The following is an 11,993-nucleotide window of genomic DNA, read 5'->3' on the forward strand; positions in this document are numbered from 1 at the left end:
AGTCCTCATGTGGGACTTTTGATAGGGAGTATGTATGTATATGTACCTTCTATTAGTCATCAGTGAACATTCTTCTGGACTTACACTGGGTCGGCTCTTATAGCCTCTTTCCCTGTCCCCTTGGTGATCATACATCTCTTTTCCGTGTATCCCCACAACAGTCCTGCCTCATATTCTGCACAGATTAGTATAAAATGTCTAGTTTCTTCTATCTTAGGACAAACCTGAATATCATCTCTTAATTAATCTTTTCAAAGAGCCACTGCAATTATATCACTCTTCTCCTGGGCATGTACTATGGTTCCCTACTGGTTTTTGGTCCTAGAAAAGTAAATTAACATCTCTGGATCTTGTACTTTATTATAAAATGGTACAGTAGTAGCAGTCTAGTAGAGCTATGGTCAGGACTAGAGACAATGTCCCATATGCCCGGGGTGGTGCTTGGCAGAGTACAGGTGTTCAATCAACGTTCGTTCATACTTCACATTTTGGTTCCATTTCCTGAGTCCACATCATTTCCACAAAGACCTCAAGCTCCTTTAGAACATTCTCTTGCTTTCTTCCCCCTTTATTATGTACAGCCTTGGAGCCTCTAGATGGAACAGTCTGGTCCCCGGTACACACTCAATGAGGCTCAGGCAATGAAGCTAAAAAGTGAAAAATGAAAGTGTTAGTCACTCAGTTGTGTCCAGCTTTTTGCAACCCCAAGGACTGTGGCCCACTAGGCTCCTCCAAAAAGTGGTGAAACCAACATTTATAGGAGAAGTGGGAGGGAGTGGGGCTCCGTGGCCAGGAAGCAGGTCACTGTCGTGTTTGGTCCATCCCAATGCCAGGGGCTGGGGCAGAGGGGCTAGGGAGAAGCCTATCATTTCTGAGCCTGCAGGTTGACTCCTAGGCTCTGGTAATGTGCCCCATGTGCACCCTGACCCTGCTCAAGGTGCTTCTGTGACAGCTTCCGTAGACTCGTCACCCCAGGATGAGGACTTTGGACCCTTATACCTCAACCTGGGTTCGATCCAAGGATCCCCTGGAGAAGGGAATGGCTACCCACTCCAGTTTTCTTGCCTGGAGAATTCCATGGACAGAAAGAGTGGGACGTGACTGAGCAACTAACATACACACGTCTCCTCCCAAGACAGGACTAGGAAACTGCATGGCGGAAGATGAAATAGCAGTCAGTAAACTGCCGACAACTCTGAGTTTGCATCAACAAATTTCCACTGTGGCTTTGCTCCCTGGATACTTGTGTGTGTTCATTGTCCTTCCTGGGTTACTCACTTGACTTCAAGGGCACTGTTGTAGGGACACCATGGAAATAAGGGCATAGAAACCTCTGCCACAGGGCCTTCTGGACACCACAAAGAGCTGGGGCTCACCCAGGATGGATGTGGTTTGGGAATGGAAAGGTCTGTGTTTTTCTGGTGCCCTGCCAGTGGTATGAGTACCCCTTATCATGCCCGGATTGTTCTGTCTTCATTTTTTCAAATAGTTTTTTCATCTTCTGCTCCTTCCTTCACTGTTCAAGCTTTTTTTATGTCTCCTCTTTCAACTCCTCAGATAAGAGTATTTGAGTAATTTACAAGGTCATTTTCATTCCTGATGGCGGTTTTGCCCCAAACCACAACACAGATGGCCCCTAGGTCTTGAAAGGGTTGCCCCAGATCTAGTGCCCGCCTGATCCAATAAGCTGTGGCCGGGGTGGAGGGGTCTCAAGCAGCACGAAGGCACCCACAGGGACCACAGAGAGGGGTTGGGTCGCAAGAGGGTTTGTGACTCAGTTCAGTCAGTTCAGTTCAGTCGCTCAGTCATGTCTGACTCTTTGTGACCCCATGAACTGCAGCACGTCAGGCCTCCCTGTCCATCACCAACTCCTGGAGTCCACCCAAACCCACGTCCATTGAGTCCGTGATGCCATCCAACCATCTCATCCTCTGTCGTCCCCTTCTCCTCCTGCCCTCAATCTTTCCCAGCATCAGGCTCTTTTCAAATGAGTCAGCTCTTTGTATCAGGTGGCCAAAGTATTGGAGTTTCAGCTTCAACATCAGTCCTTCCAATGAACACCCAGGACTGATCTCCTTTAGGATAGACTGGTTGGATCTCCTTGCAGTCCAAGGGACTCTCAAGAGTCTTCTCCAACACCACAGTTCAAAAGCATCAATTCTTTGGCACTCAGCTTTCTTTATAGTCCAACTCTCACATCCATACATGACTACTGGAAAAACCATAGCCTTGACTAGACGGATCTCTGTTGACAAAGTAATGTCTCTGCTTTTTAATATGCTATCTAGGTTGGTCATAAATTTCCTTCCAAGGAGTAAGCGTCTTTTAATTTCATGGCTGCAATCACCATCTGCAGTGATTTTGGAGCCCCGCCAAAAATAAAGTCAGCCACTGTTCCCACTGTTTCCCCATCTATTTGCCATAACCCTAATCCTATTTCTACCCTTGTCCCACAAAAGACGTCAAAAAATAGTCAATACTTATGGAAACTACATTGGTTAGGAAAACAGGCTATTTCTTTTTTGAAATCATTCTGAATTTTACTGCTTCCCCCCTTCAATTCAACCTCCACAGTACTGCTAAAATGCTCTTTGTATATGTAGATTAAACCCCATCAAGAGAAAAGCCTTGCATTAGTTTTCCATTACCTTCAAGCTGAAGTCTTAACTCCTTGGCAAGGCATTCAAGAGCCTTATGATCAGCTTACAACCTATCTCATTGGTCTCATCTTGAGACCACTTGTATTCTCCACTTCCCACAGTACACACCTACACACACACACACACACACACACACACACACACATACACGCTGTGCATATAAACATCTTTTGCTCTAACCATGTCCAAATTTTGCAGGCCCCTGAATGTATGGTATCCTTCCATGTCTGGAGGCCTTTCTAGAATACTTTGCTCTCTGTCTCTCTGGTTTAACTCCTATTCACACTCTGGGATTCAAGTTTCTCTCTCTTTTATAAAATAATTTTCTTTATTTATCTATTTATTTATTTGGCTGCCTTGGGTCTTAGTTGCAGCACAAGGAACCTTGGTTTTGTCACTGGGGACCTTTTGTTGCAGTGCAGGGACTCCCTAGATATGGCATGTGGGCTCTGGAGCATGCAGGCTCAGTAGTTGGAGCACATGGGATTAGCTGCCTTGTGACATGTGGGATCTTAATTCCCCGACCAGGGATCAGACCCGAGTCCTCTGCATTGCAAGGTGGATTCTTAACCATTGGGCCATCAGGGAAGGCCCAGGGTTCAAGTCTCTTAACAAAATCTTCCCCTACGGTCCAGAATTGACTGGGACACCTTCTGTCATGGACCCATAGCCTATGACCCCACCTGGAAAAACTCACCATACTTCTTTGTAACCATTGATGTACTTGTTACATTCTCTACTGAATTACAGAATCACTGGGGTCAGAAGCTATATTTTATTCACCATGATATCTTCCCATTTTGTGGGAGCTCAAAATTTTTTTGAATGAATGAATTTCCTCCAAAATAGGTTCCTGTCGCAAAAGCAATGAAATGAAATTGAGAACAAAATCTGTGGAGTCTTGAGTCCCATCTCTTCCAGTCTCTAGCTCAGGGGCCTTGATTTCTGCGAGTCCTGCATTGCTTGTTGGGTAGAGTGAAGCGTTAGGGGTTGGGGGTGTGGCCTGAAGTCCTAGTCTCTGGGCTCTAGACTTCCAAGGACCTGTGTCCATTTAGGGCCAACCATCAGAGCCTAAACAGACCTTCCTGGCTCAGGGCAGCTAGTCACCAGAGATAGGACAAGACGTTAGTACTTTCTCTCAGTATGAACGACATCATCCAGCACTGCTTCTCTTTGGCATTTTTATGAAATAGTGCCTTGACTCAGTTTGTTTGTAGTTGGCCTTTAAAAGGACAAGCTTTGAACTTGGCAACTAGCAAAAAAGGAAAGAAACAGGACTCTGTCTACCCATCTATACTTTCTCCTTGTACCATGACTCTCACTACTGATTCCCTTTTCTTTTAAACTTTTCTTTTGAAATATTTTTAGATTTTTTCCACTTGAATCCTCTCTTTGATTTGGAATTTTTCTGGGTCCAATAGTGTCCCAAGGGCTTTCTTCTTTTTCGTGATGGTATGAAATTTCTGAAGGACCATGAAATAAATGGATCGCCCAAAGCACATGTATTCTAGATAAGGAGCAGTTAAAGCCACCCATTGCCACGTCTGTTACCCTGAAAATGTTGAACTGAAGCCCAAGCAAGTGATTTCAGTTAGCTGTTGACTTCAAACCCATTGTCTTTCAAGTTTAATATTGGTCCGCCCGGTCACGGTGGCCAAGAGCACTGAATAGAAAATGAAGACGAGGTGGATTACTGGCCTCCAAGTGCCCCTTAAAGGCAAACGTTGCCTTTGATTTGTGTTTTTATGTGGCTATTCTCTGCCGTTACAGTGTTCAATACCCCTTGCCTTGCTTGCCAGAGCTGAGTTACTGGTGGGGGAGTGTTCACTCCCCTTCTGGGGATAAGCTTTTAATCACCTACAAAGAGTAGCTGGCTGCCTCTAAAAACACTTCAATAAAGTGGGATTCAGCCGTCGGCCGGCTCAGCCCTTGTCGGCCCCAGGTTGCCTTGTGCCAAGATGCATAGAAGCCAGAAACGAAGGTCAAAAAGTTACTAAGGATTGGCACGTTTTGCTGGCTGGCTTGTTTGGTAGATCCTTATTAAAACATAGGTGAAGGTTGGCTGGCTTCTTTATCGCTTTTATAAATACTGTCCTGTCCATTTGCATTCCTTTCTTCTCTGCCCACTTCTGCAGAGATGGTTGTGACGGGGGATGGACGAGCTGAATGCACCGGTACAGCTGTCCGCTTAGAACAGGGATTCCGGGCGTCCCACACGATTAATGCTGATGGTGCACATCAAGGGGGTGGTGTTATGAGATCACCTGGAAGCTGGCCAGATGGACCAGAACAGTTCTGGCTAAACCCTTCCCTGGAATGCCGTGCTTTTGGAGGGCTCCGAACAGCGGCTAAACTCTGAGTCCACTAGATGGCGCAGTGATACTGGGCTCGCGCATCCGGGCGAGTCTCTGGGTCGCCTACAGGCACTGTTCCCGGCTTGATCTCCTCTGACGAAAGTTGGAGATCAGTTACAGCAGGGAGCTGGGGACAAACTCCCTGAAGTTCTATATCTTGGATCCATTTCTTCATATACCCATTGTGAAAACTGTGTGGATTTCGTAAAACTCCGGACAATAATTAATGAAAGTGAAAGTGAAGTCGCTTAGTCGTGTCCGACTCTTTGCGACCCCATGGACTGTAGCCTACCAGGCTCCTCAGTCCATGGAATCTTCCAGGCAAGAGTACTGAAGTGGGTTGCCATTCCCTTCTCCAGGGGATCTTCCTGACCCAGGGATCGAACCTGGGTCTCCCGCATTGCAGGCAGACGCTTTATCGTCTGAGCCACCGAAAGTGTAAATCACTCAGTCCTGTCCAACTCTTTGTGCTCCCATGGACTATACAGTCCATGGAATTCTCCAGACCAGGATACTGGAGTGGGTAGCTGTTCCCTTCTCCAGGGGATCTTCCCAACCCAGGGATCGAACCCAGGTCTCCCACATTGCAGGCGGATTCTTTACCAGTTGAGCCACCGGGGTAGCCTATTCCTTCTCCAGCAGATCTTCCCTACCAGGAATCCAACCAGGGTATCCTGCATTGCAGGCAGATTCTTTACCATCTGAGCTACCAGGGAAGCTCTAATTAATGATGAGGAGTCATAATACCTAAAACGCTTGATTATGTAGGAGAAATGCCATATAAATGGGATCTAGCCATCTCTGATACTCAGAAAATGTGTTCTAATAGTTTTGGGGGAAATATATGGCTTAACTAACTCTTGTGTTATCCCAGGTAGTAAGTGCTTTATTGACATTCATTCTGTTAATCTTTATAATAATTTATGTGTGTGTGTGTGTGTGTGTGTGCTTGGTCATTTTGGACTCTTTGTGACCCCATGGACTGTAGTCTGCCAGGTTCCTCTGTCCAAGGAATTTTCCAGACAAGAATACTGGAGCGGGTTGCCATTTCCTACTCCAAGAAATCTTCCTGACCCGGGGATCAAATGCAGATCCCTTTGTGTCTCCTGCCTTGGTAGGTGGATTCTTTACCACTGCACCACCTGGGAAGCCTATAATGACTTTGTGAGGGAACCGCTATTAACATACTCATTTTACAGACAGGAAAATTGAGGCACAGAGAGGTTATGTTACTTGCGTAAAGTCACAGAGCTAATAAGTGCTGAAGCTGAGACCCAAACCTTGAGAGTTTCAGCTCCAAAGTTCATGCTCATAGAGACTAGACTTCACAAAAGAGAATTCTAGGGAGCTCCGCCAAATAAGCTTTTATGCTTTCTCATGACAAAGGAAAAACCTTAGGTTCTAAGTACCTTCCTCCCTACATCTTCTCTTTAACATTACTGCCCTGGGACATCAATGCTATGCGTCAGTGTATCTTTATTTTCATGTTCTGATTCTACAGCCAATGTTATCGTCCTTACACAAATTGTGCTGCAATAGCATAATTTTTTGGTTTTCTATTTGGAGCGTTGCTTAAAAAAAATCTTACTGATTTTCATTCTGACTTTCAGTTTCAGACAGGAAAATTAACATGCAAAGTCATTTCTCCACAAAAGGATGCTTAGGCTATGACTAGGGAATTTACTCCTCTGTTCATTCCTCCATTTATTCTATGATGTTGACAGAATGTGTGCAGTGTGCTTTGCCTGAGTTTAGAGCAATAACTCAGGCAAGTTTGCCGCCTCCACAGCACTCATAGGTTGATACGGGGGATAGATGTGTGAACATACCATGAGAAGAAACGCCTTTGGGACTGTAAAAGAGCTTTGAACAGTTAAGGGGTGGGGGGCTGCCTAAGTCTTGGGGCAGTAGGACAGCATTCACAGAGGACAGGATACTTGGGTGGAGGCATGAAGGATAAGCAGGGATCCTCCAGGTAAACACAGCATCCCTAGGGAGAAAGAACATGTTCCCAGTGCTTAGACACTGGAAGAGATGAGCCTGATACATTTCCAGAGGCTGGTCACCAAAGTTCCCCATGAACCAGTCAAAGGAAGAACTTTATTCTCTAGCCGATGGAAAGCCACAGTGAGCTCTCCAGGAAGGAAATGATACCATTAGATTTGTGTTTTGGGCAGAAGACTCTGGTCTGAAGGATGGACTACAGGTTAGAGGGGCAGCAGCTACAGGACTTGATAATGAGAGGAATGCAGGGGCTAAGAGAAAGGAAAGCATCCGCAAGAGGACAAGTGGATGGGACTCCCATGGTGGTCCAGTGGTTAAGAATCCACCTGCCAATGCAGGGGACGCATGTTTGATCCTTGGTCTGGGAAGATTCCACATGCCACAGGGCAACTAAGCCTGTGCACCACAACTACTGAAGCCCGTGTGCTTCCCTCACACTGCAATGAAGATCCAGCACAGCCTAAAGAAATAAATGAAAAAAAAATTTTTTTTAAATGAGGACAGTGGGTGAATGGGGTGCCAATAATCAATATGGAAACTGAAGGGCAAGAAGCACATGCTCAAGAGGATACCTAAGTTTCATTTCAAATGTATTGCATTTGAAGTGGACAGTGAAGTGTCTCTAAGGACCTGCACCCTGTGGGGCAAGTCAGGGATGGAATGATAGAATTTGAAATTATCTGCACTTTGGTGGGGGTTTCCCAGGGGGCACTCGTGGTTAAGAACCCACCTGCCAATGCAGGTTAGACCTAAGAGACATGGGTTTGATCCTTCGGTTGGGAAGATCCCCTGGAGGAGGGTATGGCAACTCACTCCAGTGCTCTTGCCTGGAGAATCCCATGGATAGAGGAGCCTGGCGGGCTGCAGTCCATAGGGTCACAAAGAGTTGGATATGACTGAAGCAACTTAGCATGTAGCGCGCACATTGGTGGAGGCTGAAACCGGGGGTGGGGGGGTGGGGACGGTGGTGGGATGGATGTCCGTTACAGCATCTGATAAAAAGTATGAACCATTTCGTTCAGTTTCCCAGTGTTTAAGTATTTAATATCTCATAGATCTCTCTGCATTTTTTTTCACCTCTCATCACAACGGCTCCAGGAGGTAATCAGAGAACCGAGCAGAGTACAGTGTCTCCAGGATTTCTTTGGGCTTTCCTTTCTTTCCACACAAAGCCTGTGCACATTGCACATTCCAAGTTCTTCCTAAGATATATCAAAATCTGGTGCGGAGGGAGAAGATGCTGAGCTTTCAATCACATCACTTGCAGACAACACTCCACCTCCAGCCCCTGAGTGAGACTCTGGCTTTTTGAGAAACTGGTAAGAACATGCTTCATTGGCAGGTGAAGAAAGGGAGGGAGCCGGAGCCAGCTTCAGGCTTGTTTTATTCTAAAACTGCATAAATGTTTAAAATGTGATGTGTAAACTTGCTTTCAGGCCACTTTTTGCGGTAAGCAGCCTTGACAGTTAACCGTTAGGCTTCTCTGGGTTGCCGGAAACGTGTTCTTTTGGAGAGCACAGCAGAAAGTTGCCTGCTAGACAGCACGAGGGGCAAGGCTGGTGGGTTTGCCATCTTCTCTCATCTTTGGAAAATGGAAGAATTGAAGGCAACTGTTCTAGCACATGGGAGAAATTAAACAGGAGATACTTTATTCCCCCAACCTGAGGGTTTTTGTCATGGTAGTTGTTGTTTAGTAGCTAAGTTGTGCCTGACTCTTTGCAATCCCATGGACTGCATCCTGCCAAGGCTCCTCTGTCTATGGAATTTCCCAGACAACAATACTGGGGTGGGTTGCCATTTCCCTCTCCAGGGGATCTTCCCAACCCAGGGACTGAACCCACGTCCCATGCATTGGCAGTCAGGCTCTTCACCACTGAGTCACCAGGGAAGCCCAAATTCAGTGACTTACAAACATTGACTTCTCCATCGTATACTATGGAATGGACACAGCTCTGTGCTAAGCTGTGGACTCACTATAGGTTGACTTCTAGCATCTTCCTGTTCTGGGACCCAGGTTGCAAAAGCAACTCCCAACTGCAACATGCCATCTTGTGGCAGAGAACAGAAACACAAGAGCCAAGCCATGCACTCTCCCTTCAATCCACTCCTCGGAAATGGTGTGCCTCGGGCTCCACTTGAATTTTATTGGACAAAGCAAGTCACATGGCCAAACCCAAAGGGTTGGGTCATAAGAAAGGAGGAAGTGAATGCTTGTGCACAGTAATGATAGCTGCCAAAGGTATTCATTCTTTCACCAAATATTTACTGAGTGCTAGCATTGTACTGGAAATTGATCTGTGGAAATAGATCTATTCCCTGCCTTCATGGAGATTACGATCTCGCTTGGGACATAAATGATGAGACCAGAAATTACAATAAAGATTGATCCCAGTCCCAGATTTCAGACCCCTCACAAGGGGAGTGGAGGCTGCAGAACACAGGATGATGGCCATAGGATGAATTACTCCAGAGTGTCATCTCTAACAAGGCCTAAACCATATTTCTCCCTGAATGGGGTAGGGTGAGGTTGAGAGATTCTGTTCTTGAAAATTCAACTCAGGTCACCAACCTTCTGAGACCCCGTAAGGCCTTCTTTGCTGACATAGTGTCAGGTAATCTGGTAGGTCCCACCTGCCACCTGTAAATCCAGCTCCACCTCCCTTCCCAGTCTGGTCAGGTCCTGTATCAGTAAGCACTTAAATAGATCCAGCTTTGTATTTGGGTGCTGAGGATCAAGTTGTTGCTGTTCAGTCGCTCAGTTGTGTCCAACTCTTTGCGACTCCATGGACTGCAGCATGCCAGGCTTTCCCGTCCTTCACCATCTCCAGGAGTTTGTTCATACTCATGTCCATTGAGTCAGTGATGCCATCCAACCATCTCATCCTCTGTCGCCCCTTCTCCTGCCCTCAGTCTGTCCCAGCATCAGGCTCTTTGCATCAAGGGGCCAAAAGATTGGAGCTTCAGCTCCAGCATCAGTCCTACCAATGAATATTCAGGGTTGATTTCCTTTGGGATTAACTGGTTTGATTGTCATGTTCCTAAACTTTCTCTATAACCTTCCAGATTCATCCATACCATCATGCCCATACTTCTCTGACCCAACAACCTAAGACTCCAGCCCAGTGATTCCCTTCATACCTCTTGGGCCCTGAGTCCCAGGGTTCATAAACACCATCATTCCTTCAACACCTTCACAGGGGCTGTCTCTCTGAAGACTCTTTCCTGTGGGTACCACTTCTGCAGGACTGGGAGACCAGGAAATGTTCTCCTTACTCCCCAGTGTGGCTTCCTGTACTCTGGTGTGGCACCTTGTGCTCCTTTGAAATGAGAGATTCTTGATTATACACATGTATATAGCCCCACTGGGGTCTAAGGAAGACCCTGGCAGAGGCTGACTGCTACTTTTCTTCATATTCACTATTAACTGTGACCAAAATGTTGTGCAAGGGACTTCGTTGATGGTCCAGTTTAAGAATCCACCTGTCAATGCAGGAGACACGGGTTCGATCCCTGGTCCAGGAAGATTCCACATGCCATAGAGCAACTAAGTCTGTGCACCACAGCTGCTGAGCCCATGTGCTCCAGAGCCTGGAACCACAACAAGGGAAGCTACCAAGATGAGAAGCCCATGCACAGCAACTAGAGAGTAGCTCTGGCTCACCACAACTAGAGAAAGCCCATGTGCAGCAATGAAAACCCAGAACAGTCAAAAATAAAAATAAATTAATAAATTTAAAAAATACTGTGCAAGTATCAAGAGGTAGGTTCATGCACACAGCACGCAAGTGAAGACCCAGGGAGGGGATAGTTTTGAAATCTGGTAGTTCAAGAGTTTCCATCAATGACTGGTTCAAATTTACCTTTCATATGAGCTCTTGGCATCAAGAACAATAAGCCTGAGTGTTGGGATCCAAGGTCACAGGTGAATATAAATATATTCTAGAGAAATTACACAGGTCTAGTTAAGCTGAAATTAAGCCCGTCAAGTGGGGTAGTAGCTCAAGCACCCTTCTGCAAAGCTTTACTAAGATTTATTTGGAAAGTTATGGTCTCTCCTGAAATGAATCCACAGATTGCCTTGCTCTGATTACAAGAAGAACATTGAGGTCTTTATGAACAGTCATCATTGGATTCCTGCCCTCCTTAAGGAGATTAATTAGGTAAATTTCATTACGGTAACACCAACTTTCTTGGAAAGAAACCATCCAACTTTAGAATGACTCTGAGTTTATATCTGGAAACTAAGCAATGCTAATGTTTACAGTTGAGAATGTGAAACATTAGGTTTTAATAGATGTTGATGTCATTCTTGGCATCCTGCGATGATATAAACTACTCTGTAAAGAGGTAACACATTGTTAAATGTAACCAAAATGCAAAGAAAGAAGTTGAAATGTACACACACAAGGTTCAACTCTGCCTCCCACTTTCCCACCCTGCAGCTGCCATCTGAGCTGAACCAGAAAGTGGCAGTTGGCACACTCCATCTATCACAGACATGTAGATAGAGAGATGAAGGAATCTCTCCCATTCTGTTTAGTGGTTTGCTACTCTAGTATTTTCTAAGAGGGCCAAAATGGCCAAGGGAAGAGAAATCAGTTTTAGTCCTGGTTCTGCCACTTACTTGTTATATGATCTAGGACTGTGGTCCCTGTCTCTTGGCAGTTTCCCCATGCCAAAAGTGAGAAGTCTGGAATCCCTGGCCTCCAATGACCAGCATAGTACTCTGTTTCAAAGATCAACTTGCCACTTGTGTAGACTGCTGTATACAGATTTTTGACCACCCCCCTTAAACCCCAAGGGAATCTGGGAATGTAGGGGCTGACCTTAAACCCTGAAGGTGGGCCCTTGTGTCCTTGAACTTGCCTCATGACAGCCAGGGGTTGGGACATTTCTGAGATGGCCTCAGACACAGACTGTATAAAAACTCACTCTGCCTCCCACCTGCCTCTGCCCTCTGTACAGTTTTCAAGGA

General features: G+C 45.9%; 1 long non-coding RNA gene across 1 annotated transcript; it reads right to left on the bottom strand.

Annotated features, from left to right (window-relative positions):
• Positions 1-344: 344 nt before the first annotated feature.
• LOC145508758 (uncharacterized) lies at positions 345-1,726 on the bottom strand. The gene is made up of 2 exons (XR_014055592.1): positions 1,279-1,726; positions 345-647 (listed from the first exon to the last, which is right to left on the bottom strand). It is a non-coding gene; the product is annotated as an uncharacterized LOC145508758 (long non-coding RNA).
• Between the last annotated feature and the right edge of the window lie 10,267 nt (positions 1,727-11,993).

This window comes from Giraffa tippelskirchi, chromosome 6 (assembly GCF_054371585.1).
Source record: "Giraffa tippelskirchi isolate mGirTip1 chromosome 6, T2T-mGirTip1v1.2.pri, whole genome shotgun sequence".
In the NCBI taxonomy this organism is placed as follows: Eukaryota; Metazoa; Chordata; class Mammalia; order Artiodactyla; family Giraffidae; genus Giraffa; species Giraffa tippelskirchi.